At 48.7% G+C, this 27,892-nt stretch overlaps 1 long non-coding RNA gene and 1 pseudogene across 8 annotated transcripts in view; one reads left to right on the top strand and one right to left on the bottom strand.

Moving 5' to 3' along the window:
• The window catches only part of LOC115839815 (uncharacterized), a 148,396-nt gene that overhangs the window by 61,207 nt on the left and 59,297 nt on the right, over positions 1-27,892 (bottom strand). For 7 of the 8 annotated variants that reach the window (XR_011376789.1, XR_009559348.2, XR_011376795.1 and 4 more), the window contains 2 exons: positions 24,862-24,965; positions 24,673-24,767 (listed from right to left, as the gene is read on the bottom strand). This is a non-coding gene — a long non-coding RNA (uncharacterized lncRNA). The remainder of the gene's footprint in view (positions 1-24,672; positions 24,768-24,861; positions 24,966-27,892) is intronic. The other variant, XR_011376794.1, reaches the window with a different exon arrangement.
• On the top strand, positions 16,706-17,757 carry LOC115839788 (NADH dehydrogenase [ubiquinone] 1 alpha subcomplex subunit 9, mitochondrial pseudogene; annotated as a pseudogene).

Below are 27,892 nucleotides of genomic sequence, written 5' to 3'. Positions count from 1 at the left end.
GAGGAGCGGTTTGTTCCACGTCTGCTTGAGGGCAGCCTCGTGCAGGCTGAAAGACCCTGGGCTGGGCAGCCTGATTGGGGACGAGGGTGGCAAAGGCCCTGACGGCAGGAGGGGAACTGCTGGCAGCAGAGAGGGCTCTTAGGACCTCTGAGCTGGGCAGCAGCGTGATCAGAACTAGCTGTGCCAGCGAACGAGAAGCACTGTGGCTGCTGCTTCCTTTCATCCTCGTGATGCCTTCAGGAGGTGGGTGTGACCCTTATCCCTGCTTTCCTAAGGAAGAGGTTCAGGGAGGTTAACTTGCCCAAGGCCACCCAGCCAGGAAGTGGCAGGGACAGATTTTTTTTTTTTTTTTTTTTTTTTGCGGTACGCGGGCCTCTCACTGCTGTGGCCTCTCCCGTTGCGGAGCACAGGCTCCGGACGCGCAGGCTCAGCGGCCATGGCTCACGGGCCCAGCTGCTCCGCGGCATGTGGGATCCTACCGAACCGGGGCACGAATCCACGTCCCCCACATCGGCAGGCGGACTCTCAACCACTGCGCCACCAGGGAAGCCCAAGGACAGATGTTTGAATCCAGACTCTTGACTGCTCTTTCGTAGCCTCTTCCTGGGGGGGGAGAAAGAAGACCCAACACGCTGGGCTGTGAGCTGTGCTCCAGCTCTGTTGCTGAATCATTTCCTCCAGTCTGCCCCCACCGAACGCTGCACTCGAGCATCAGGAAGGAGGACCCCGCCAGCCCTGACTGTGGTGGTCTTCCTGGAGCTGCTCCTTGGCCAGGCTGGGGGCCTCCAGGAAGCCACTAATGCCAGCTGGTCTCAATCCCCATGGCCTGGCACAGAGCCCGGCACAGAGTAGGCACTCAGCAAATAATTGTTGAATGAACAAATGGTTGAACAGCTGTTTGTAAATAACTAAAACACACGCCATGGCAACCAGCTTTCCTCTCTAATCCATGTGAAAAGAAAAAATGAAGCTCTCCAAATATTTGCGCGGTAATAATCCACTTGAAGTTGAAATATGTTCCCCCAAATTACCCGCCACGTCTGATTTCAAAGAACTTATATTCTTGTAGACTTCAAGATGGAGCATGTCAAATCCTGACAGTCAGGACAAGAGGAGATGTTCAAAACGACAGCAGCCGGCCCCTGACAGCTCCCCGGGCCCCAGGGAAGACACGGGAGGGGAGAAGCTGAGTCTCTCCTCCGGGCTGCTGGGGCTTACACGGCGGCACCAGCTTCTTGGGTTTCCCCATGAGCTGAACATTCCTTCCACTAACCCAGGAATTTGACGCAATAAATCTCATGATTACTGATGGTTCCTCTACTCCAGGTGTGGGCTTATTGGCCAAGGATTAAACATCTCATTCAAGGTGATCTAACTGCATTTCTGGAGAGAGAAAAACAGAGGCAGAAGAATGCAGGGCACACAGCCTGTCCCTGGAGGATAGGCTCATGGGGGATCTGGGTTTCAGAAAACAAAAGATCATGTGTTGCCAGAGACCTGCAGCTGCAGGACCCTCGATGGGACCGTTTGGTCCAGCTGTGCTAGCATGGGTGGGACAGGAAGGGGTTGGAAAACACAGATGAGCCAGGAGGGTGAGGCCCCTGCAGAGCAAGATGGACTGGGTTCAGGTTCTAGTTCTGCCACTTGCTGGCTCTGTGACCTTGAGAAAGTCACTTAACCTCATGAGTAAAATGGGAATAACAATAAAACCCACTTTGCAATGTCGTTGTGAGGATTATAAGTAATTATACATAAATGGCCATTCTTGTGCCTAGTTTATCATAAAGGCTACTGCCCCATCTCTCCTTCCAACATCTCTGCTGAAGTTTCCTCTTATTAAAGAAGAAAAAAATACATGTACATGTCCGATAATACCTGGGCCAGGGACTTGGTGTAGTGTCTCAGGCTGTCAAAGAGACGTAAGTGGAGCTGGCAGGCACTCTTCACGGAGGACACTCGCCTCCACACTCCAGGGAAGTGCTTGGCACTGGAGTTTATTCTAAGCCACGCAGATTCTACTCAGACCACCCATTGTGCCCCCCATTCTGTCAATAAATGTGGCGGGGTTCACACAACGGCCAGGCCCAGTGCTGGGACACAGGGACACTCTGACCTGCTCTCCACCCCCGGGGGCTCACAGCCACGTGGGTTCTGGACCTTGGGACCATCCTGGGGCTGGAACGATGTCCAGGGTCTCAGAGGGCTTTAAGCCCATTCCTACCAGTGGCAATGCTTCCTCCACAAAGAGATTGCCATCCAGTCCTAATAAAATCCCTCCAAGCCCAGAATTTTAATAAGCAGATAAACAGGTGGTATCGTGTTTCTTTTAAAATACATATAAATAATGTTCCCTGAGCAAAGATGCTATGCATCCCCCAATAATCCTGCATCATCCTTCCCCTCCCCCTGAGCCAGCTGGGGCTCTGGGTCCAGTGCTCTGGGGGTGTACCTGACACCATACCAAGAGCATCTCAAAATATTGACACATCTGCTCCCCATGACAACCTGGGAGAGCGGGGGCCGTGAGCACCCTCCTTTTGCGGATGTGGAAACTGAGACATGGAAAAGTGAAGAGACTTGCCCAAGGCCAAGCCAGGCCCTACCCTGACTTCTCTCTCCAAAGGGGCCAGGCTACTGACGCTGGCAAAGAAGAGGTCCACCATGCCATGGCCAGAAGGGCCAAGTCCACATCCACCTGCAGAGTCCCGCAGGAAAGGGCGTCTGGCTCTCACACCTCCCCTCTGTGATCCTGGGTCTATGCTCCTTGACAGTGCAGGGTCCTTGCCCCTCAAGAGCTGACTGGGAAAATAGGGCCCGGTGTTCTGGACAGTGAGAGGGTCCGGGGCTTGAAAGGGAACAAGGAACAGGGTCTCCTCCTCTCAGGATACAGGAGTTAGCAAACACCAATACAGGATACCTAGTGAAATTTGCATTTCAGATAACACATTTTTAACATAAGTAGTCACATGCAGTATTGGGGATATACTAAGAAAGTATTCGTAGTTGATCTGCAATGCAAAGGTAACCGCGTGTCCTCCATTTTTTCTGGCAGCCCTACCCCTCATCTCCCACTACTCCCGATAGCGCTGGTGCAAGCTCAGGATGGGGTTTGGGGCCCAAAATCACACCTCTTCCTACTCTAGGTTATGGTGACCGAATATAATCACATAGGGTGATCGGCAGGGATGAAAGTCGTGGCTTTATGAATATTATCATCAGATTGGAGAACGTGCCCTGCATGTGCAACAGAGTGACCCGGGTCGATGGCGGCTCCCGTCCCCGGCGGTGTGACCCAGCCATATCCCTTCATGTCCGAGCCTTGGTTTCCTTTCCTGCAACTTGGGGCTAATAATGAACCTGCCCTACCTGCTCCCAGAACCGCTGCGTGATGGACCCTCCGTTACATGCACAAGTGCTCCAGGGAAGCTGGAGTCCTAGCGAGTCCTACTGGGTTATAATTTATTCGTGTCACTTTAATAACAATAAATGAACAGGTTGATTCATTTCCTGACTCCGAGGTGCTTCCCTAGCTTTCTCTACCAGCCTAGTTTTCTGCCTGTACACAGAGTTCATGGAAACACTATATTCTGGAGGTGGTTAAAAAGGAAGCGAAGCCATAGCAAATTCGATTTATGTTTCTAATTCCATTTGAAACGACTTTGGCAATAAATAAACCACTCTCTCTGATTCTCTTAAATCAGCATATTTCAGCAGCAAAGTGACATGCTGGAATCAGCAGTGTGCTGCATCTCACTCTGTTGGCCCACCTGTGTCCACAGTGAAGGGACACTGAGGTCTGGCCCAGTGCCAGGCTGCTGGCCTCTGCAAGCTTCAAGATACTGCCAACCGCTTTGGTCCCTGGCTCTGAGGGGCAGTAACTCTCCCCAGCACGAGGCCTAGTGACCTGCTGGGGTCGGCCTCTCTCGGTTCCTCTATGGTTGCAGGGCGCCCAAGGAGGTTTCACTCTGTTGAGTCTGTGAATGGATGTGGGGTGTTCAAGAGGGATGGGGAGGTTTGGGTGGAGATGCCAGCTGAGGCAGGATTCCAGGACTGGCGTGTGAACCAAGGGCCCTGCCCTTTACCTTAAGCAATTACCCGGGGATTGTTGCTGGGTCAGGGATACTGTGAGTTCATGAGCACAGCTAAGCATGGGGCCCTGGAGTCATCCCGGATCAGCCCCCTACTAATCAGAGAGGCTGGGGGGCGCCTGAGCCCAGGATCCCCATTCACTCGCCTGGGTAATGGGGATGATTCTGTTGTCCACCGCTAAGCTGCCATGAAAATGACCTCACAGCATCTGTCATCACCGACTAAAGCACTTACCACAGGGCCTGGCAGCTGTCAGCTCAACACAACAGATAGAGAGGGCTTCTTACCAGTGGGCAGACACCCTGGGAGCTCAGAGAAGCTATGCACATGTGCACACACACCCTGACACCTAGACACACACACACACACACGCTGACACTCAGAGGGTTTGAGGTAAGGCCCTGGCACGTGGATGTTTAACAAGCAGCCCAGGTGACTCCAATCACAAGGAAGCCTGAGGCACCACACTAAGGGAAACCGGGGCTCCCCAGCCCTTGGCAGTGTCAGAAACACCTGGAGAGCTTATTACACTGCAGCTGGGGCCCCAGGTCTGCATCTCTAACAAGGCCCCAGGCGATACTGAGGCTGCTGGGCAGGGATCCTCCCTTTAGTGGGGGAATTACTGCAACTGTGCAGGGACATGCAGAGCTCTTTGAAGAGAGGCCAGAGGCTGTGATGATTTGGGGAGGGAGGCAGACATTGGCCACCAGGAGCTCCTCCACCTGCAGCCAGCATCCACCGGTCCCTCCGATCCAGCAAGTACAAAACGATCCAGAAGCAGGCGGGCGTGCCTCACGCCTCCGTCCTCCTCAGTCCTGCACCTGACTGCTCCCCAAGTGGGTCTATTCCAGCAACTATTGCTGTGTGGCCTAAAGCAATCACTTCAGTGTATTCATGGATTGGATTCTACAGGCCGGGAGCTCAGGCAGGGCATCCGGACAACTTGTCTCTGCTCCACAGTATCTGGAGCCGTAGCTGGGAAGACTCAGGACTGGAGTCTGGAATCACCCTGCGGCATCTTCACTCGCATATCTGGCAGGTGGTGCTAATAGCAGCTGGGGCCTCAGCTGCGTCTATTGGACAGAACCCAACATGTACACGTGGCCTCTTCACGTGGCCAGGGCTTCCTCCCAGCATGGCAGCCTCAGGGCAGTCAGATTTTTCTAGAGATGTCAGGGCTCCCCGGAGAACCTCACTCTGTTACTTCCACCCCATTCTGGCACCTAGAAGATCAGCCCAATGCAAGGGCAGGGATATCAGTGCCAGCCCTCCATGGGAAGAGTGCCACAGAACTCACAGACATGTTTCAAAGCCACCCACCAAGTGCCTCCAGGGACCTCCCTGGCGGTCCAGTGGTTAGGGCTCCGCACTTCCACTGCAGGGGGCAGTTTGGATCCCTGGTCGGGGAACTAAGATCCCGCAAGCAAGCCGTGCAGCACGGCCAAAAATAATAAAATAAAATAGAATAAAATAAAATGTGTCTCCAGAAGGCACTCTCCCCTTCAGCCCCCAGCCTCCACCTTGGTCTGGGGGCTCCCTGTCTCCCATCAGGGCTTTTGAAACACCTTCGTTGTTGGTCTCCCCACCTCCAGCCTTGCCCTCCAGGCCAGCCATCACCGGCAGGGATGTCCATAACAAAAACAGATCCAGTCGCTTCCTACCCGGTCTCCTCTGGCAGAGCCAGTGGTCTGACTCGCAGCATTCCTTTCTCCCAGCCTCATGGCCTCCCAGTCTCTGCTCTAATCACGTTGCATTCCAAACCTTCCACTCACCTTCCTGCTCTGCCACCTTCACACAAGCTGGTTTCTCTACAGGGAAATGCCCCTTCTTCCCCTATGCGGATCCTAGCAAACTCCTATTCATCCTTCAAAATCCAGCTCCAACCTCACATCCTCTGTGATGCCGTCTCCAACCCATTTATGATTATAATTGGGTGCAGATCAAAGGTTCCCAGTCTTAGCTGCACACTGGAATCACCCGGGGAGCTTTGACATATATTGATAGCTGGCTGCCACCGCCAGACATGCCGATTTAGTGGACTGGGTGCAACCTGAGCATGGGAACTTTTAAAACTCCCAGAAGATTCTAGGGTGCAGCTAAGGTTAAGAACTGCTTGTATAGACCAATGGCTCACAATATGGCTGCACATGAAAACATCTGGGGATTTTGAAAAGCATGCCTTTTCCCCAGGGCCCTATCTCAAAGCTATCAAATCAGAATCTATAGGGGTGGGGCCCAGACAATGTAATGGGTCCTTTATGAAACCTCCCAAGATGATTATGTAGCCAGGGTGGAGACACACGGGGGGCAGGTTCTAGCTCTCATTCACAGCATGACATCATGGGGCATATGCTCAAAACCTCCATCTAATTTTCAATTTATAAGATGATCTTTATCCTAGAAGTGCACAAGGTCAGTCTGTTAAGTTTTTATAGAACACATCACGAGGCACTTTCCAATTTTAAAACCAATAAATGAATGCAAAATATGAATAATTTAAATGTCAACTTCATGCACATAATAGATCTTCAATAAATATTCATTGAATGAATTAGTCAATCAATCAATACAGTCCTAGTTTTAGAGCTGTCCAGAACACTTCTACACCCCTCCCCAGACTGTGAGCTCCCTGAGGGCAGGCCTGGGACCCCAGCGCCCAAGCAAGGACATTTGATGAATGAAGCAATGACTCTGCACCCAAAGCAAAAGGGCCCTGAATGTTTACGGCTGTCTCTCTATTTTCTAGGTGTGCCATGAATTACTAGATGAACAGGGGAAATGCAAATATGTCATTTGCATTTGAAAGGATGACAACGTTACAATTTAATTATGGAAAAATTATTGGTTATTGTGCTTTTTTAGAGGCCTGGGGAGAAGCCCAGACATGGCTTTTCAACTTGACAAGAAGCCAAAGGCTCAAAGCCCAGACACGCATGGAGTCAGGTCAGGTGCCCAGCGCTGCTCCATGCACCGTCCCCCACAATGCGGTGGCTCAGCCTTTCCTAAGCAGCCCTCGCTGGGGCCGTGGCCTCTGCTCCATGGCTGGTGGAGGGTGGATGGTGGAACCGTGGCCTGTGCAGCTCCCCTGTCTTGTGACCTCAGCTGATTTGGCCCCTTAATGGTGAGAATATTCTTCCCCAAAGCCCCCCACCAGCGTGGAGCTGCAGCCCAGTGGTAAAGAGGAAGAGATCTCAATCAGACATCCAGGGTTCCAGTGCCTGGTCCACCACCTATTAGCTGTGTGACTAGGGCAAATCACTGAGCCTCTCTGAGCTCCAGTTTCCCCTCCTATACAACAACATCGATGTAGTACCCGCCCCAAAGGTCACTATGAGATGAAGATGGAGTGATGTCTACAGAGCCTGAACACCAGGCCTGGTGTGGAAAAAGGGATCGGGATTTGACAGGTGACAGCACAGAGGTTGAGCGCTCAGATTCCAGGCTGCCTGTTAGTCACTGTGCCACTTGGAGCAAGTCGCTTACCTTGGTAAGACTCAGTTTTTACATCTGTAAAATGGGCCCAAGAGCAGAACTCATCACAAGATCACTGAGATGTGCTAGTGCCATGAAGGACAAATCATGGTCACTGGCTTGCGCTGAACACTCAGTATTAGCTGTCAGAATTATTTCCACTTTTTTAGTACTATGGTTATTGATAACTGCCATTTCTTATAATAGTAAGGAGCTGACTCTTCTCCTGGCAAGGGTACGGTCATGGTTTGTGTGCTGACAGCACCCTAGAGACTTACAAAAAGCACTCCCCCAACCAACGCAGGCCCCACCAGAACTCTGATGTAACTGTTTTCTAATCAGGGGAAAAACATGGTCCACAGGAGGTGGACAGAGAGGGGAGTTGCATGTCACAGGCCTGTGTCTGCCCTTGCATAACCTGCCACCACCAAGGCTGGAGCGAAGGACAAATTCAGGCCCCCATGTGGGATGACAGCCCCTTTTCCCACTTATAACCTGGGCCACCTCGGCAAACAAACAGCTCATTGCACCAAGCCTAGAGGGGGAGTGAGAGTCCGCAGGCAGCCTCCCTCTGGAAGCATCCTAGGCCCCGCCTTCTCCTCCCATGCCCCGGAAGCAACCTGTGGGCCAGGTGGGAACATGTGTCCAGGACAAGGTCTGAGTCAGGGCGACGCAGACCAGGCCACCTCCAGCCCTGCCTGGACACAAGACTCCTTCCCAAGTGCACACGAGTCCTGGTACAGGTAAGAGAAAGGAAGACAGAACATTCTTTGGCAAAGTGTGGCATCCTCGGGACTTCCCTGGCAGTCCAGTAGTTAGGACTCTGCACTTCCACTGCAGGGCCACAGGTTTGATCCCTGGTTAGGGAACTAAGATCCCGCAAGCCACATGGTGTGGCCAAAAAAATAAATAAAAGTGTGGCATCCTCCACCCACCTGTGTGCACCCAGGTGGCAATGTCCTTGAACAAAGGCCAGAGGGCCACCTTCTCCCAGTCTACTGTGTGGACAAGATCAGCCTTTATCTGCAGTCAGGACCATGGGGCAGTGCAGCTGTTCAGCAAATCATGACTTTCCTGAAGCAGCCAAGGCCAGCTTCCCCAGAACTCCAGGCAGCCGCGTGGCATCTCAGAGCACACAACCCAGAAGGAACACGGGAAGGAGAACAGTTAGCAGCACGTGTCCTAAGACATGGGCTCCATCTGGGCTGAGCGTGGCCCGCCACGGTGACTCTGACGGCTTCGCCTCCCTGTGCCTGTGAGACGTGGATAAGGTAATTAATGCTGGACCCCTCCACGTGCAGCGAAAATAAACATGCCGGTGCAAACTCTAGAGTGCTGGCGGGAGCTAGTGATCACTGGCGGCCCTCCCGCCGGCCCTGGGGGAGCCCCAGCTGAGGAGGGTAAACTTGAATCTGGGCTCCTGGGAGCAGTAACTCAGAGCAGCTCTCCGAAAATGTGAAATGTCTGTGGGGTCTCTGTTTGATCTTCAGAGTTCACGCAGACTCTATGTTTAATTCATAATATCTTTGTTTCAGTAAAATGGTGTTTTAAATTCGTTTCCGTCTGGTAGATTGATGTACCTGGTAAATCGATGTCCCAGAAAGCTGCGACTGGGGAGGTGAACCCCACCCCCGTGCCGCCAACAAAGGCTGTTCGGCACCGAGAGATGAAGCCCCGGACGCCTCCCAGCAGGCTCATGTGGGTGTCCCTCCCACCCACCCCCGGGCCCTGAGCAGTCAGGGGCTGCCTCTGGCATGTGGTCCCCACAGCCCTACCCCAGACAGGCCTGGCTGCATGTGGGTGAGACTCTGAACAGCTTCTCACTGAATTAACCCGGAAACCTGGCCTCCTGGTCCAGCCTGTGGGAAACAGCCTTGTGAGGCTCATCTGGGCATGGGGTCTAGGAGACACTCAAGTCCAGCTTGCCTCCTCCAGAAAAGGAAGCCGAGGTTACCAGGCCTGTGCCATTTCTGCCTCCCACTGTGGGTGATCCCATTAAGTCTGAGCCACAGCCTGGCTGGGAGCCCGGGAGAGCAAGTCTCATGCGAGGTTATGGGAAAGGGGAGGCTGGCTTCAAGTTGTGGGGAGGGCTCCCCGTCCTTGTAGCCCCCACTCCAGGTCCCAGGCCCAGATGCACCGGAAGAGCTGCACTGGCCCCCATGGCAGTGGTGCGATGCTGCCTGCTGGGCTGTTGGCACAAGTCTGAGAGGGCGAGGTTACCCAGAGTGCCTTCCTCCTGATGCTGGAACCACGTCTCCTGTCTTTCAAAAGCTTAGATTTGGGAACCAGGCGAACTGGGCTCAGATCCCAGCATGTGGCCTTGGGCTCGGCCATCCAGTCTCTGGGAGGAGCTCAGGGGAAATCACCAGCTCCCTGGATTGGACCCCAATAGCCACTACCAGGTGAGCGCCTCAGGGAGCTGTGGGCAGCCCACTTGCCACCAAAAGAGGGTCTTCACAGGGAGGAGAGCGTCACATGCCCGTCTAAGAGCTGCTGCCAGATCTCCCTCGCAGGAGAACCCCAACCAGACAGCCGTGTGCACCCTCATGAGCTATGGGGCCAGCCCGCCTCCCCCAGAGGGAGGGCCTTAGGCAGGGAGCCCAGGCCACAGATATGGGGCCCTGAGAAGGAGGCATCTTCGGCCTCCACAAAGCAAGAGCTGCTCCCAGGTATGGGCTGCCAAAATGCCAGAGCCGGTAGGGTTCCTGTGAAGATAGATGAGACGCTCCTCAGCCCAGTAATGTTAGTTTATCACCATCATCCTCTTCATCACCATCCCCATCATCATCATCGTTACGGATCCCGCACCCAGACCCCATCAAAGACCAGCCTCTGCTCCTGGCTCAGCCCCGAATAACTCTGGGATGTTGCTGGGCCTCCCTTGCTCTCAGTCCCCTTCCCCTCTCCCAGCGCTCCATTAATTGTGGAGTCCCTAGTTTAAAATGAAAATGTGGGACCGCTTGTCCAAAAACCAGGGAAAAAACGCCATTATAGGTAAGAAAATACAAAGTTTTCTCCTGTCTTTCACGTATCTCTCTCTCTGTCTTTGTCTCTCGACTTGTCATGGCATTTTTTTATTTGCTATTTAATGCTGTTCTAAGTACAGAATAATTAATAATTTTTAATCACTAACATGAACACTACCATTCATCACTATATTGTGCAATATCAGTTTTAAATGCAAATATAAGAGCATCTAACTCGTATTTGGAATCACTGAAATTACACACTCCGTATTTGGTACTTTGTACACACGTATGTAGATGTGTCCCTACCAGAAGGGTGAAAACACTGCACAAAACTCAACGGGCTGTTTTTCACTCCTTGATGTTCGCCCCGCACTCTGCCTCAGCCTTCCTGCTGAGTAAGGAAGGACGGAAAGGAAAGAGACTGCGGTTGTCCTGTCTCTCCCTTTTCCTCTGTGCCATCAGCTTCGTGTAAGCGCTTGACTAACACAGGGACATAATCTAAGTACGAAAGGATAAGACAGGGTCACTTGGTCGCTCGTGTTCCTGCATTCAAAGCAGGTCCTGGTGTGAACCGAGAGTGTGGCCTCATGGGGATGTCAGCGCCCTCGCTCATCTAATCTGTGACGTGTGCTCACGGGGCTTCAGGAACGCTATCTGCAAGCGGGCAGAGAGGAAGAACGACACGTAACCTGCACAGACCTGCTCTGCTCATGCACGTGCTCTGTGGTCCCATCAGATCTCATTTACAAAACGTAAGTTCAAAGATAATAGTATTCGGGGGCTTCCCTGGTGGCGCAGTGGTTGAGAGTCCGCCTGCCGATGCAGGGGACGCGGGTTCGTGTCCCAATCCGGGAGGATTCCACATGCCGCGGAGCGGCTGGGCCCGTGAGCCATGGCCGCTGAGCCTGCGCGTCCGGAGCCTGTGCTCCGCAACGGGAGAGGCCACAGCAGTGAGAGGCCCGTGTACCACAAAAAAAAAAAAAAAAAGATAATAGTATTTGGGACTTCCCTGGTGGTCCAGTGGTTAAGACTCCACGCTCCCAATGCAGGGGACCCAGGTTCCATCCCTGGTCAGGGAACTAGATCCCGCGTGCCGCAACTAAAAAGATCCCACACGCGGCAACCAAGATCCCTCGTGCCGCAACTAAGACCCAGCCAAATAAGTAAAAATAAATAAATATTTTTTGAAAAGATAATAGTATTCAAATTTCGAGATGGCAGCATAAGAGCATTAAGTCAAGCGCGGGCCCTTCTGAGCCGCCTCTGCCGTGACGTGGGCAGAACGCGCTTGGGCTTGCTTGCCTGAGGATGGGGGAGGATCGCACGCAAGGGAGGTGGTAGAAATGCATTGTCAACGGTGACTCCCGAGCCCACTGGGGATGTCATGCCCCCCGGAGAGAGGCAGGCAGGCACCCTGAGCACAGCCAGCATCTGGGCTGAGCTGCAGGAACAGCTCTGTCTCCGGCCAGGAGTGGACAGCAGGGAGCTAATTTTGGTTCTAGATGAGCTTGGACGACACAAAATCCATTTCCTTCCAGAGTCGGAACTGTTTTAGTCACCCAGCGAGTTCAGAGCCGTACCACGTTTCTCCCAGTGGCTGTCAGGCCGTAAACCAAACATCGCTGTCTGCAGCCTGTGTGCCCAGAGGTCAAAAGCAGCTTGCTCTCAGAGCCTCTGCCAACAGAAGGTGGGTTCTGCTGCATGTGCTGGGACCACCGGCCATCCGCACCTGCAGATCTTGGAACCAGCATCCGACAATGGATGTCTGGTGACAGCTCTTCTGCCCAGCTGTTCCATCCTTGGTCACCCATTTCCTCTCAACGAGCTGGTCCCCTCGCATCAGAACTCAGCTGAGAAGTGAGGACATAGCGGAGAGCCTTTGCCTGTGTCAGCTGAATGGTCATGTATTCTCACCTAGGAAGGTGATTTCACACTCTCCTCTCTTCTCTCCAGGAAGCAGACAGGCCCCGTGGGCACAGGTGCTGGGCTCAGATGGCACAGCATGGGAGGGTCTGAGCTGTGCCATGGATCCGTCCAGCTCAACAGGAGACCGACATCCAGAGGTCCCAGGTCCTCCACCCCCAGCCACGGAGCCTGGATCCATCCCCGACGCAGGGGGCAGCCACCAAAACTCGGGTACGTTTCCTGAGCTGTAAACTGGGAGTAACGATGACCACACAGACACTGCACAGCCTCCCAGCCCCGGGGAAAAGGAGTGCCCTGATCCCACTTCTTGTGGATGCACCTGAGGCTTAGAAAAGTGAAGTGACCAAAATCTCACTGTCTCAGGTTTACACACGGGGAAATCAAGGCTTGGAGAGGTTAAGCAAGCTGAGGTCACCCCCACGTCTGCGGAACGCCTAAGCCCACGTCCAGCTTGGAGTAAGTGTCGGGAACACGTCAGCTCACCCGTGTGATGGGGCATCGTAGCCTTTACTGCGGGACACCAAGGTAGGCGGCTGCCGCTCGCTTTAGACACAGTTATGGAAAAAAGGGCAACTCGGAGTGAGGAAGTCCAGCCTGTCCACCTGCAGTGCCCCCCCGTGCCCAGCCAGACTGAGACAGCAGAGCCATTCAGTCTGTGTGATGGAGGGAGACAGGGAGGGGTGGATGAAGCAGATACTACACACCCCTGTGCTCTCCCTCCTTCTCCCCCAGCCCCAGAGAGGGTGGAGCTCAGACTCTACTCCTCCGTCTACCCTCTCTTGGGAGGTTGGTTGTCCTCTGGGCCCCCAGCCTCCCTGGCTGTGATGCTGGTACCCAGGACTGCATTTCTACCCTCCAGCTAGAAAGTGGCCTCCAGCCACGCCTCTCACCTCAGCCTCCACACATCCGGGAGGCATTCTCCCCTCTGCCCTGTCCAGCTCTACCCCAGCGTGCGCGCGCGCGCACACATACACACACACACACACACACACACACACACACACGTCTCTGTTTCTATGTTGGCCCCTCTGACAATTTGATGCCTCCTTCTCCCTCCGGCCCACAAGTTTTGCCCATCCTTCTGTCCCAGACTCTCTCCAGCCTCATGTCCTTCTCTCTCATGATGCCGCAGTCTGGGCTTCAGAATCATAAGCGTCCTAATTCCTGCTCAGGCTTTACACCCCCAGCTCTGAGCCCCAGCTCCCTGTCTGATGATGGTGCATCCCTCCTACATCAGAGGGTGGTAGGGTATGTGCGTAAGTGCTTGGCCTGTTGGGGCCCCAATGGCCTGACTACTCCGAACCTATTCACACCGATGTAAAACCAACCAGTCAACATGCTGGACCTGTCAGGAGCCCTCCCACACTGGGGAGAAGACTCTGGGGGAAATGTCAGGATTTACTAGGAATTCTAGAAAAAATAATAATAAAATGGAGAAAATGTATAAATTATATGAGTATTAGAATAACATTCCCCAGTGCTAAAGGAATATATAAATCTTCAGGTTGATGGGGCCCACTGTGCAAGCAGAAATCCAAGCAGAATGACTGCGCTAGAGGCAAAGAAACACTCACGACCTGCAGACATTCACCACCCCGGTTCTCCCTTCACAGAGAACCCCAGAGCACAGAAGGCAAGAACCAGGGTGAGCAAACAGATTCAAAGAATGGAAGGAACTTCTAAAAGATGAATGTCCTTAGAGAAATTCAAGAAGATAACATGGTCCTAAAAAGAGAACAGGTTGTGCTTAAAATGGAGCAATTAGAGATCAAGAAAGAGTTCGCAGACTTATGGTTACCAGGGGGGAAAGCTGGGGGAAGGGATAGTCAGGGAGTTTAGGATTGACATGTACACTCTGCTGTATTTAAAATGGATAACCAACAAGGACCTACTGCATAGCACAGGGGACTCTACTCAACATTATATAACAACCTAAATGGGAAAAGAATTTGAAAAAGAACAGATCCATGTATATGTATAACTGAATCACTTTGCTGTACACCTGAAACTAACACAACATTGTTAATCGACTCTACTCCAATATAAAATAAAAAGTTAAAAAAAAAAAAGTTCTTAGAAATGCCATTGCTAGAATGAAAAAACCTGAAGTTCAGGAAATCTCTCAGAATGTGTATCAAGAAGACAGAGGATAATATGAGAGAAAATATATGAGATGCATAAGATCAACCTAAAAAGATCAACCTATTAAGAATTCTAGGAAAAAATAAAAGGAAGAAAATATATAAATTATACAAATGATAGAATACCATCCCCAAGCACTGAAGGAACATGCACGTCTTCAGGTCAATAGAACACACCAGGTACCAAGAAGAATGAATGAAAAAAGACCCACTCCCGGACACATTCTCCTGAAAACTGGAACTCCAGGAGGAACAAGAAGATTCTAAAAGCTTCCAGACAAGAAAAACAGATTATCTGCAAAGGAATTATAATCACCTTTGACATGTGACTTTTCATTAGCAACACTGGAAACTAGAAGACGAAGACTGATACCCCAGAATCCTTATTAAAGAAATAAAATTCTAAACTTATAATGCTAACTTTTCTTTTAAAAACTAATAAGTGTAGGGACAACATAAATCTTTTGAGACATAAAAATACTTAGAAAATTTACATACCAAATATTCTGTTTTGAAAAACGTTCTCTCAGGATATTCTCCAGCAAATAAAAAAGTAATCCACGGAATTTTTTAAAATGGGAATTCTAAAACAGAATAGACTTAGCTTTGCATTTGGGGCTCTTCAAAATCCCAATCGCGCATGCCAAACTACATAGTAATTAAAAGTTTAGCTTACTGTATTTTATTCCAGCAAAATATCTTTATCTATGGCAAACTCATTTCTCTACCCACTCATATACTGTCTAGATAGTATTTCCCAGGTATAAAATCAGACACCAATTCTTTGCTCAGCTAGAAAGGATTGGCTGTCTCCCTGGAATATAGACTTCCCGGCATCCCCAGGTCTTCAATAACTTTTTAAAAATATGTACTTTTTTATTCGGTCATTTCTTAGTATTTCCTCGAGAGAGATAGGCTATTACCATTTTCTACATCCTAATAAATGTGAGACTCAAATCTTATTCATTTTCAATTCCAAACTGTCATTTTCATGCACAAAAAGTGGCGCTATCATTGTTCACATGTTGACGTCATTAGGGAAACTATACAAATAGTTAAAATAATGCAAGTTTTATTTCAGTGTCGTAAGATTTCCTCAAATAGAAAAATCAATTAATTCCAATAATGTTTCCTTTTTTTTTCATCCAAGTCATGGACCCAGAAAAAAGCTTTTGGAAGTTTTCTTAATTAATTGAGCATCATCTGAGACTATTATGAATACTATTGTGCAACTGACATTAAGCTAAATAGTACTTGATTTGCAATGAAAATACAAATATAGTTTTTGGTGGAGCACAGTGTCATGGTAAAAAAAAAAATCCTTACTAAATTAAGAAACCTATGAAGCAGAAATTTACTTGGAATTGTTGATGGTACACATATAATTCCTACTGGATCCAAATAAGCTGGTATTCTACCAATATAAGTAAAAGCTGTAGTTGCCAACATTTTGTGACAACACTGATGAAGTTTAAAAAAGAAAAAGAAAAAACATGCTTCAGCGTGGCTTAATGTGCTTTGTCTCTGCTACCTGCCATCTATCAGATTTTAGAACAGTTGGAACTTTTGAAGTCAGTCTCAGCGCCCTACAACAATATTGAACTTTTTGGTAAATGAGTTCTCTAAATTTTGGATGCATGTTGTTCCAAAAAATTAGAAAACCTTGATTATTTAACACTTGGATTTTTAGTTTCTGAAGCTCTGAAAGAATTACATTAATTGAAAACAACGCTTGCAAATAAAAAGACATTGGAATTTATCCCTAAAGAGTACGGGGGAAGGGAACACATTAATTAATGAGAGCTCAATATTGAAATTCTATAAGGGTACTTCAGAACATCTTGACTTGTAAGAAGAATCTTTTGATGGAGTTTCTATTTTTAATTAGAAGAAATTACATTCTGTCCCAGAAGGGCAGGAGATTGAAAAAACCTACCATCTTGCAGCATCTAAATTTAATGAAGCATTCAAAAGAATCATAAAGACAATTTGATGAGTTTTGTCTTGTAAAAATATTTGCTGAAGAAAGGTATTCTGGGAAGAGGCAAAAAGACAGTATCTGGGAGCCGAAGTCGGCCAAGCGCCGGCGGCAGGGGATTGTGGGAAAAGATGGCGGCCGCCGTTCACCCCCCAGTTGTCCAGGCCCTGCCAATGTCACGTCGCATGGGGTCACAAGTGATCATCTCCTACCGGGGTGAGCCATATGATACCATGCACCTTCGCCCCATGGGTGACCTGGGCCAGATTATCTTTCTGGAATGGAAAGGGAGAGACAAGGACTCCATCCTAAGAGCTGTGGAGCACAGCAACGTGGTCATCAATCTCGTTGGGCGAGAATGGGAAACCAAAAACTTTGACTTTGAGGATGTTTTTGTAAAGATTCCCCAAGCAATCGCTCAAGTGTCCAAGCAAGTTAGAGTTGAAAATTTTATTCACGTTTCACATCTGAATGCCAATATTCAAAGCCCTTCTAAATATCTGAGAAATAAGGCTGCTGGAGAGAAAGAAGTGAGAGACACATTTCCAGAAGCTACCATCATAAAGGCATCGGACATCTTTGGAAGAGAGAATAGATTCCTCAATCATTTTGCAAGTATTCAAGGGTTTGGTGTTGTCCCTCTTTTTCCTTGGGCAAGAAGACAGTGAAACAACCAATATATATTGTGGATGTCACCAAAGGAATTGTTAATGCAGGTAAGGATCCAGATGCCAGAGGGAAAACTTTTGCCTTTGTTGGGCCCAGCTGGTACGTCCTCTTTGACCTGGTACAGTACGTCTTTGCCATGGCTCACAGACCCTTCCTGGCATACCCTTTGCCACATTTTGCATATCGATGGCTAGGTCGACTCTTTGAAATGAGTCCGTTTGAGCTCTGGACCACGAGGGATAAAGTGGAGCGAGTTCACATCACAGACATGACCCTGCCTCACCTGCCCGGCTTGGAAGACCTGGGTATACAGGCCACGCCCCTGGAGCTCAAGGCCATCGAGGTGCTGCGGGGTCACCACACGCACCGCTGGCTGTCTTCTGAGATTGAAGATGTGAAGCCGGCCAAGACAGTCACTGTTTCGTGGCCCCTGAGCTGCCCTTGGTTTTTGATGTCATTCAGGTCACTAGCGACCAGACCACCTTTGGCAGAGAATCCTGTACATAGTGCATAAGAGCCCCTATTAAAATATCTGTGATCAAAAAAAAAAAAAAAGACAGTACGGCTTCCCTGGTGGCACAGTGGTTGAGAGTCCGCCTGCTGATGCAGGGGACGTGGGTTCGTGCCCCGGTCTGGAAAGATCCCACATGCCGCGGAGCGGCTCAGCCCGTGAGCCATGGCCACTGAGCCTGCGCGTCCAGAGCCTGTGCTCCGCAACGGGTGAGGCCACAACAGTGAGAGGCCCGCGCAAAAAAAAAATAAAAACAAAAACAAAAGATAGTACCTGGTAAAATATTTAGGCGGAAAGATTTTCACATTTTAATGCCAAAAAGTAGCATTGAGAACATCCTTCATTTTTCCCAAGCCCACTAGGTACCCTAACACCTATAGAGAGAATATTTTCCCAATTAAGAATATTATAGTCTACCATAAAGAGTAGATTAAAGGTGTCAATAATTTCAAATTTACTAATCACAAAATATTTCTTTGAAGAATATTTATGGGAAATTTTGCGAAAAAAAATTAAAGTGATGAGGCCATATCAGGAAAAACACTGAATACCATTGACATCATGTTAGAGACAGACATGCCTTAAGAAACTGATTAAAGTACACTATTCTGTTTTTTTTGTTATTTATATTCAGATAATCAATATAAAGAACTGTTTTGTTTTGGTTTTTAATTTTATTTATTTATTTTTGGCTGCGTTGGGTCTTTGTTGCTGCATGCGGGCTTTTCTCTAGTTGCTGCGAGCGGGGGCTACTCTTCGTTGCAGTGCTCGGGCTTCTCATTGCAGTGGTTTCTCCTGTTGTGGAGGAAGGGCTCTAGGCGCGTGGGCTTCAGTAGTTGCCGCACGCAGGCTCAGTAGTTGTGGCTCGCGGGCTCTAGAGCACAGACTCAGTAGTTGTGGCACACAGGCTTAGTTGCTCCGTGGCATGTGGGGTCTTCCCAGACCAGGGCTCGAACCCGTGTCCCTTGCATTGGCAAGCAATTCTTAACTACTACACCACCAGGGAAGCCCTAAAGAACTGTTTTTTAATTTTACTCTATTGTACATAAATATATGTTACTTACGTTTTAGAAAAAACTTTAGTATTGAAAATAGTTTCTAATAGAACTATTTATAGTACCAACATAATAAAACCAATCTGTCAGTCAAGAAATAAATATTTTCAAGACCTAAAAAATTTTATTTTATTTATTTATTTATTTTGACTGCATTGGGTCTTCATTGTGTTTGTGGGCTTTCTCTAGTTGCAGCGAATGGAGACTACTCTTTGTTGCCGTGCGCAGGCTTCTCATTGTGGTGGCTTCTCTTATTGCTGAGCACGGGCTCTAGGCATGCAGGCTTCAGCAGCTGCAGCATGCGGGCTCAATAGTTGGGGCACAGAGGCCCTAGAGCACACGGGCTTCAATAGTTGCGGTGCGTAGGCTCAGTAATCGCAGTGCACAGGCTCTAGGGCATGCGCACTTCAGTAGTTGTGGCTCACGGGCTCAGTAGTTGTGGCACATGGGCTTAGTTGCTCCATGGCATGTGGGATCTTCCCCGACCAGGGATCGAACCCGTGTCCCCTGCATTGGCAGGCAGATTCTTAACCATTGTGCCACCAGGGAAGTCCCTTTAATTATTTTAGAATCTCCTTTCCCCCTCAAAAGCCTTGGCTTGGTGTCATCAATAAAATATATGGTCACTCTAGCCAAGAAGGATAAGGAGGCATACTAGTTCTCTGTTGCTGTGTAACACATTACCCCAAAGCTTAACCGCATGAAACAGCCAAGGGTTATTGTCTCACAGTAGAGAGAGGATACCATGTGGCTCAAGAATCTAGATGTGCTTCAACTGGACGCTTCTGGTGAGGCAGCAGTAAAGCTGTCAGCCAGGCCTACAGTTAGCTCTCAAGGCTTGACCCAGGCTGGGAAATCCGTTTCCAAGCCGACTTGTGTGGCAGTCAGCAGGCTTCAGAAGATGTGCCTGCAGGCTTGCGGTGCAGTTGTGGGCCTGTATTAGTCAGTACGGGCTGCTATAACAAGTACCACAGACTGGCAGCTTATACAACGGTTCTGGAGGCAGGAAGTCTGGGATTGAGGTGCCCGCAGGGTTGTTTCTCCTCAGGCCTCTCTCCTTGACTTGTAGTCGGCCATCTTCTCCCTGTGCCCTCACACAGTCCTCCCTCTGTGTTTTTAGGTCTGCATCCTAATCTCTTCTTATAAGGATACTGGATCCGTCATATTGGATCAGGGCCCACCCTAAAAGCTTCATTTTAACCTAATTACCTCTTTAAAGACTCCATCTCCAAATACAGTCATGTTCTGAGGTCCTGAGGGTTAGGACGTCAACACATAAATTTTGAAGGAATAGCATTCAGCCCATGGCAGGGCCTTTCCACCTGAGGGTCCCCATAGCATGGAAGCTTGTGATTCAAGATTGGGAAGAGAGAGAGAGAAGAGAGACTCAAGACAGCAAGACAGAAGCTGCCGTCTTTTATAATTTGATCTCAGAAGTCACACCCCATCTTGTCTGCTATATTCTATTGTTAGAAGAGAATCAGTGAGTCCAGAGCAGGACAGGGTTCACAAGAGCAGGGTCTCAGGAGGCAGCCATCTTGGAGGCGGCCTTCCACAGTCCGTAAGCTTCTCTCTCCAAACCCACTGGAGGGACCTAGACTGAGAGTGGAAAGGCAGTTTATCCTGCCTCATCTCTAGGGAGACTGTAGGAAGGCTGGAAAACACGTCAGCCTCTCTGGCTGCCCAGCATGACTAAAAGATGGCGGCCGACCGACAGCAGGCGTGTCTGCACAGCTCTCCGGGCGGCTCCTCAGCAAATTCTGAGCTGGAAGCCGTGCGGGAGGCTGGTTCAGCTCCAGGCGGAGAGCTCAAGGCTGTTCTCCCTCGATGGCACGTAGCCTTGTGTGTGAAGTCATATCCCGGAGCCTCACCAAGGCCTCCAGCTGCGCAAACCACCTCCACGTGGGGGTTCTCCCTCTCCGTGGGGTTTCTCCACGCATCTTCCTTACTCTGGACCCCAACTCAGCCAATAGTCTTCATTTGTTCTCTAGACGAGTCCTCCCTCCACTAGCTCAGCCCCTGGTGTTTGCTTAACCATTTCAGGACACACACGTCACCCTCATCTCAGATGCTGACAGACAACCTGCTTCTCCTTCATGATGTTCACACAGCAGCCCACGCTCACAGCAACCCTGCTGCCTCCCAGGTGGAACCATTTCAAAGTCGTTGTAAAGCGACAGGGTAGGAAACACAGGGTCTGAGATGACTGAGGACTGTCCCCTCACAGACAGGCGGGCTGACAGGTAGGAAACCAAGAGTAAGGTGCTCCAGGCAAAGCCGTCACGGACGGGGGTGTGGGAACCCCAAGCAATCCAGGGTGGCCGGCCTTTAGGGCAGTAGAGTAGGGGAAGGTAGGGAGGGAGGTTGGGGGGTGCTTTGGATAACAAGGAACAGGGTGCTGAGTGCAGGTCTCCTAGTCTCTCCTGGCAAAGCTCCTGGGAGCAGGACTCAGCATTCTCTTCATCTCTGCATGCCCCCCTCTCCCGTCACACACACACACACACACACACACACACACCCCACATACACACACACACACACACACATGCCAAGCACAGTCACATAGACACAACTCACCCACACTCACACGCATACACACAGACACTCATATACAGTTACAATCTCGAACACATACACACGTGTCCACACACATACACCATCGCCCACAAGCATGGACACACAATACACAAGTCACATATACTTGCACACACATCCACAATGCACACTCACACATCACTACTCATGCATCCACATGTGCTCTCTCTCTCTGACACACACACACACACACACACACACACACACACACACCCCACCAGCAGCCTCCCAGCCCTAGCATGTGGCTGGTGCTCAGTCAGGGTTGACTGCATTGATGAAACATTAAATCAGGGGAAATTGTGTTTGGGGATCCTTTTTTCCAATTAATCTTTCCAGTTGTTTAACATCAGCTCCTAAGGAATTCGCTGTGAGTGTTCAGAGCCCTAAACTCATGCTTCTCAAAATTAGAGAAAGATAGGACTTCCCTGGTGGCGCAGTGGTTAAGAATCCGCCTGCCAATGCAGGGGACACAGGTTCGAGCCCTGGTCCGGGAAGAGCCCACATGCTGTGGAGCAACTAAGCCCGTGCGCCACAACTACCGAGCCTGCGCTCTAGAGCCGGAGAGCCACAACTACTGAGCCTGCGTGCCGCAACTACTGAAGCCCACGTGCCTAGAAGCCCGTGCTCCGCAACAAGAGAAGCCACCAACCGCAATGAGAAGCTCCCACATTGCAACGAAGAGTAGCCCCCGCTCGCCGCAACTAGAGAAAGCCCGCGCGCAGCAACCAAGACCCAACGCAACCAAAAATATAATTAATTAATTTTTTAAAAAAAATTAGAGAAAGATCATTTCTCTTTCCCGCAATTGCATCTGAACTGACCATGCTTTAGGAGATTTTTTTCATGAAATATGACTCTTTAAATCAGGCCATGTCTAAGTCTTATACTTCACTTAAGCACTTGGGTGAGGGGGAAATACAAGAGATTCTCTCCAAGCAAAGCACTTCTCCACGTTTGGGGGGGATCCTTTTAAGGAAAGGGGAAAGTATTGGGAACACAGTCCATGGCTCAACGTCCACCACTTTACGGGCTGCAGCTTCCAGCCACCACCCCAAACGGAGCCCTGGGAATGGCACACCCCGGGGGTGAAAGCATGGCTGAATCTGTTCAACTATGTTTTCTAAAGAATAACCCCCAAACATGCATTATTTTGTAATAAGTCGAAGGTTATTTTTTCAAGGAGGAAAGAGACAATCCTGTTGACACAACAGATGCAAAGAACTTAGCGCCACGCCTGGCAAGAAGAAAGGGCTCCGTAAATGGTTGCTGTTTTGTTTTGTTTTGGTTTTTGGTGTTTAGTTGTAAAGAAGCCGCTGGGAGGGAGCCTGCTTTCTGAGTAATAGACATCCTTGATAATTTGATGCTCCTCCCTGGACCCCCTGAGAACACTGCTCTGAGACCAGCTCTGTAGGCGGAAGGCTCCAGTCTCAAGAGCACCCGACGAACCCCACTGAAGAGGGAGGCTTTCCACTTACCCCTTTCTTAAACCACCACTTCGGGACACGACGCATCCCCAGGAAAATGGGCCACTTCAGAAATACACAATTCTGGCTTAATATCCGCCTCAATTGCCTGGTGTGTTCCCTTTGCGACAAGATCCCTCCACGCCTGCTATCTCCCATGAGAGTGCTATGCTTTATTTGATTTCCAAATTACTCTTCATGTGCCGCCTTTTACCTTGAGCCATTTTCTCCCCCCAGTGAAATCTTGGCACCCAAAGCAGTTCTCAGAACTAAATTAATTATAAAAACATATTAATATCATCTGTATAGCAATGAAATTAATCTATTCAATAGATCCAAGAGGAGGTCATCAATTATGCCCGGTGACTGCAGCATTTTGTGTGACAGCATTTACAATTCTTACAAATTTTAATATTTCGTCCAGCAAGAGTTGCCATAAATATCATGTGCTGTGCAGCCTTGATTTATGAATGAAGTGGACCTTTTAGATGCCACTAGTGTTCAAATACTATGCATTTTATTCTTATCAAGTGTGTGTTCTGGGGGGGGAGCGTTTTATCCTTCTATGAAAAATAAGGATCTCCATTCTCTTAGGGATGACCTCTCCCCTCAATAGAGTCTACCCTGGGACATATACAAATTTCTTAGACAAATTTCTTAGACATGCTTCTAACCACCCAGGTTTCCCAAGACATGTTATAAACTCAATACAATGGAAAGTTAGCTGCACCCTCGTGTCAAGATCTGAATATATCTAAGAGTTGCTCAGTCTCAGAATGAGTAAGGATTCAAAGAAGCACAGTGTGGTCTTCACGTGCGCTTCTCAAAGCCCTTTTGAGGAGATCCAGCTCACTATGCAGAGCAATTCTTATCAAACTCCTCCTTCCACCGCATTCTTCTAAGTCACCCACAAGACCCACAGCTAGCCAGAAATCCTCTCTCACTGCTCCCTAAAACTCCCCAAGAAAAGAGAGTTGACATATATCTGACAAATAACTTGTATCCCAGCGATATAAGGGAAGCCCACAGGGGGAATTCCCTGGCAGTCCAGTGGTTAGGACTCCGAGCTTTCACTGCCTAGGGCCTGGGTTCAATCCCTGGTCAGGGAACTAAGATCCCACAAGCCATGCAGTGTGGCCAAAAAAATAAAATAATAAAAATAAATAAATGCCCACAAAGGAGGAGGCCCAAATGGCCACTAGGCAGGTGAGAAGGGGCCCAGCTTTAGGAGTCCTCAGGGATGTGCAAATTAAAACAGGTGAAATTAAACCAAACACACCCACTAGAATGACTACAATGAAAAAGACAGAAAATGCCAAGTATTGGCGAGGATGCAGAGCAACTGGAACGTTCACACACTGCTGGCTGGTGTGTAAATCGGTACCATTTGGAACTCCTCTTGGCGGTAAACACCAAGCTGAGCATGTGCATTCCCTATGACCCAGAAATTCCGCTCCTAGGTAAATACCCAAAAGAAACGAGTCCATATGTTCACCGAAAGTCAGGTACTAGAATATTCGTAGCAGCTCTGTTCATATTAGCCCCAGACGGAAAACTACAAAATGTCCGTTAACGGGAGAATGGAATAAGGTTGCCCAATAAAATACAGGACACCCAGTAAAATTTGAATTTCAGATAAACAACAAATAATATTTTAGCATAAGTATGTCCTACACAGTAATATTACCCAAAATGCTCTACTGCTGTGCATGGATGATGTCACAGACATAATGGTGAACAAAAGCCTAAGAGAATCCAAACTGGGTATTTCTATTTATAGGGTATCCAAAAACAGGCAAACTCACCCCTGCTATTAGAAGTCAGGATAGTGGGGGGATCGGTAGCTCCTGGATGAGGACACAAGAGACATTTGGGGAGCCTGAATGCTCTGTTTCTTGATCTGAAACACAAGAAACACATGTGTCCACTCTGTGACGATTCATCAAACTGTACACTGTGAGACATGCTCATATCACATTGTATAGTCAACATACTTTATGTTTCTTGTTCACTTCTTATTCAGGCAGAGATTATAAAAGTTTGTTGCAAGTATCCAGGTCACGATTTGTGTTTCAGAAATTATCGGTGTTCACAATACCTGCAGGGGAAAGAAACCAAACTCAAATATGATCACTCTTTACAATGAGAAGAATATTTTGATCATTCTTTTATTTGTTTTGGCTCGGTCACAAATTAAAGTGCTTGGAATGCTGTAAAAAAAAATGCTCACAGTAAAAAGTATTTGTTGTTTATCCAAGGTTCAAATTTAACAGACTATTCCGTCTTTTATCTGACAGCCTTATTCCATCCTCCTGCTAATGGACATTGTGGCCGTCAACACATATCATACGTGTATTTTATATGTCAATAAAAGTTATTTTTAAAACTTCACAGAACACTGCGATCAATATGGATCCTCCCATTTTTTTCCCCCTAAGAATGGAGGAGGGAAATGTCAGTGGGCAAAGTTGGAATTTTTAGTGGGCTGGGAGGGGGTCAGAGTAGAAAACAGGACTGCAAATACTCACGTGGTAATAATTTTTGTAACACAGAACATTAATCTTTTAAAGACCAGAGATACGACCCCTATTTCCATCCTGTTAGGATTTAAATTCAAGTTGCCTACTAGGTACCTTCAAACTTCATCTGTTTTTGTAGAAGGAGGACGGGTGGTGATCAGTCAAGCACGTTATTTGTGTCCCTACCCACCTCCCCCACAATAACAGACCCCTGGCCTCTAAGCAATCATTAAGGAAATGGTGAGGACCCCCAGCAAGGTTGAGAGGGACACTGAGAAGTGCAGCTCCTTGTTAGATGTACCCATTCAAGTGGAGACAAAACACAAAGCTGAGAGAGAGGAGTGAAAAGTCGACTGAGACACTAGATCCAGTCCCAAAAGACAGCCCAGGAAAGGCAGTAGAGGGCAGTGGTTAGACTCAGCTCCAACGTTCCTGACCACGGGCCCTTGAGCACATCACCAACCATCTGAGCTTTGGTTTTTTCATCTGAAAAAGGGGGATAACGATAGTACCTACCCCACTGGGTTGTCGTAAGAATTGGGTGAGATGATGGGTGGCAGATTATATTATCCTAAAGTGACCACAATGCGTTTCCTCCTCCATATGCTCCTCTAAAACTTGCCACTCCCCCATCAAGGTGGAGTCTAATTCCCTCCTCTTGAATCTGGTGGGAGCAGAGAGCTTGTGGCTGGCCTGTGACCAACAGAAGGTAGCAGAAGTGATGCTGAGTAAATTCTGAGGCAAGGTCATACAAAGCAGTTCCCTTCCCCTTTGTTAGCTGGCATACTCCCCCTTGGAACCCTGGGCCTCCATTAAAGCCCAGCTACCTGGAAGCCACCATGCTGTGGGGAAGCTCAGGCCATGTGGGGAGGCCATACGTGGCTGCTCTAACGGACAGCCCCTGCTGAGATGCCAGCTAACAGACGATATCAACTACCAGAAGTGAGTGAAGACACCTCGAGATGATTCCAGCCCCCATCTTTTAATACTCCAGATCATTAATTAGCCCTTGAGTCTTTCCAGTTGAGGCCCCAGATATCAGAGAGCAGAGACCTGTCATTCCTGCCATGCCCTGTCCAAATCCCTAATTCACATCCATAAGCAAGATAAAATGATTGTTTTAAGCACTTAAGTTTGAGGCAGTTTGTTATAAGCAATAGTAACTAAAACATAATGTCTTGTATCAGTTAGCTCTTGCTGCATAACAAAACACTCCAAATTCAGTGGTTTAAAACAACACCCATGGGGCTTCCCTGGTGGCACAGTGGTTAACAATCCGCCTGCCAATGCAGGGGACACAGGTTCAAGCCCTGGTCCAGGAAGATCCCACATGCCGCGGAGCAACAAAGCCCGTGTGCCACAGCCACCAAGCCTGCACTCTAGAGCCCACGAGCCACAACTACTGAGCCCACATGCCACAACTACTAAAGCCTGCATGCCTAGAGCCCATGCTCCACAACAAGTCACTGCAATGAGAAGCCCACACACCGCAACAAAGAGTAGCCCCCGCTCACCGCAACTAGAGAAAGCCCACATGCAGCAATGAAGACCCAATGCAGCCAAAAATAAATAAAATAAATAAATTTTTTAATTAAAAAATAAACCCACATTTATTTAGCTCACAATTCTGTGGGTCAGTGGGCAGTTCTGCCAACCTCTCCTGGGCTCACGATCATGTGTCTGTGCTCAGATTGTGGTCGGCTGGTGGCTGATAATCTAAAATGCCTCACCTACATGTCTGGCAGTTGGCTGAATGTCAACCAGGCAGCAGATGTAACTGGGCCATAGGACTCTCATCATCCAGGAGGCTGGCCTATGCTTCTTCACAATGAGGCAGGGTTCCAGGAGCAGCAAGAGAGGACCAGCCAACTGTGTAGGCTCCTCAAGTTTCTACCTGCAGCATGTTTGCAGATGTTACATTGGCCAAAGCAAGTTCATGGCCAAGTCTAGAGTAAGAATGAAAGGCTCCCCACTAAAATCTGGAACAAGACAAGGATGCCCACTCTCACCACTTCTCTTCAACATAGTATTGGAAGTCCTGGTCTCAGCAATCAGACAAGAAAAAGAAATAAAAGGTATCCAAACTGGAAGGGAAGAGGTAAAATTGTTCACTATATGCAGATGACAGGATACTACGTATAGAAAACCCTAAGGACTCCACACAAAAGCTACTAGATCTAATAAATGAATTCAGCAAAGTAGTAGGATACAAGATTAACATTCAGAAATCGGTTGCATCCTTTACACTAACAATGAAGTATCAGAAAGGGAATGTAAAAACAATACCTTTTAAAATCACACCAAAAAAAATTTTTTTAAATACCTAGGAATAAACCTGACCAAGGAAGTGCAACATTTATACACTGAGAATTATAAAATGTTAATAAAGGAAATAAAAGAGGATTCAAAGAAATGGGAAGATATCCCATGCTCTTGGATTGGAAGAATTACTATTGCTAAAATGGCCACACTACCCAATCAATCTACAAATTTAATGCAATCCCTA

The sequence above is a fragment of the Globicephala melas genome, chromosome 16 (genome assembly GCF_963455315.2).
Source record: "Globicephala melas chromosome 16, mGloMel1.2, whole genome shotgun sequence".
Taxonomy (NCBI): Eukaryota; Metazoa; Chordata; class Mammalia; order Artiodactyla; family Delphinidae; genus Globicephala; species Globicephala melas.
The sequence above is the reverse complement of the archived record's forward strand: the minus strand, read 5'-3'. Positions and strand labels throughout refer to the sequence as shown.